Source organism: Verticillium alfalfae, genomic scaffold, assembly GCF_000150825.1.
Source record: "Verticillium alfalfae VaMs.102 supercont1.3 genomic scaffold, whole genome shotgun sequence".
Classification (NCBI taxonomy): domain Eukaryota; kingdom Fungi; phylum Ascomycota; class Sordariomycetes; order Glomerellales; family Plectosphaerellaceae; genus Verticillium; species Verticillium alfalfae.
Window position 1 is genome coordinate 2,903,672 of NW_003315036.1, and position 1,291 is coordinate 2,904,962.

The window sequence follows — 1,291 nt, forward strand, 5'->3', positions numbered from 1 at the left end:
AGTGCGTGTGTAAATGTATTCGCTGCTGCATAATACCATCCTCCTCCTCCTGTTCTCTTCGAAATACAATTCCCTCGTGTTGAAGCCGAGAGACAGGATGATGCCATGCATGTTGTGATATGTTGAGAGCTGAGTTGAGCCCGAGGCTGGAAGTGTAATAATAATATCAACTCGATGAACTGCTAGTTCGCCGCACCTCGACCATGACATCTCGTTTGGCGTGGCCCAAACTGAACACTCGATGAAGAAGACTGCGTTTGTGACCTGCAGTCCTTCGATAGTGATAATCAGGTCCACATCCGCAAGCGCCAATCGAGTCGGATGATGAAGAATCGGGCGAGCGCTGACGGTGAAGTTCCGCATCCCAACCGTACAAGTCGTCCTCTGACATGGCTGGCTCACAAGATGTCGAGCATTGCACGAGGGCTGAGTCCATTCCTGACGCCGCAGGTACGTAGATACCCATGCCAAGAAGGTTTGAAACGTCGCTCAAGATGCACGAAGTCTCGAACGGCGCGGTGTGCTCACTGATGGGTGAGTCGGCGGCGGAGGCCAGGTCAACATCGCTGTCAGACATGGGGCATGCCGACATGTCGGTGCTCGATGTTGCCGTTGAGGAAGAGCTCGCCTTACGTGTCACGCCTGGATTCAGGGCAGTTACCGTCGTCACTTGCGAGGGCGAAGTCGTGAGAGGCTGGCCCGATGTGACCGAAGGTCGATGCCTGGGTTGGGCGCGAACATGACGCCGGCTGCCAAGCCGGACGCGGAGTAATGGAACTTGTCCTTTTGCGGCCATGACACCTTCGCATCCACCGACGTGATGATAATCGTCGGTACCAGCCGCTTCTCCCACGTGAGCGAGGCCTGCCTTAGATTGGTAGGACAGCCGCATACCGGGGTGAGGTTCCTCCCAATCCATGCCATCGGCGGCATCGAGTGGGAGCTGGCCTTGGGAGGCGGCTGGTGATATGGATGTAGTTGGTGACACGACCTGCATCTCCTATAGGGAGTCTTGGCGGCTAACATCACTCATAGCCTGGTCGCTGTCGACAGGGCCCGAGGAGGTTGGGTTGATGCGACGGCTGGTGGTCCGCGGCTTGCGATTGAATCCGAGCTTGGCGCCCATCTTCTTCCAGCCGTTGTTGTGTGCGGTCAGGGCCCGCTGGAACCCGCCGGGCGAAGTGTTGAAGGTCCATTCCGACGTGGGGGGCGTCGTCGGGGGCGTCATTGGCTCGGTGCTGGCCGAAGCAGCACTGTGATTGTCGTCGGAGAGACACTCTCGGTCGGCGAG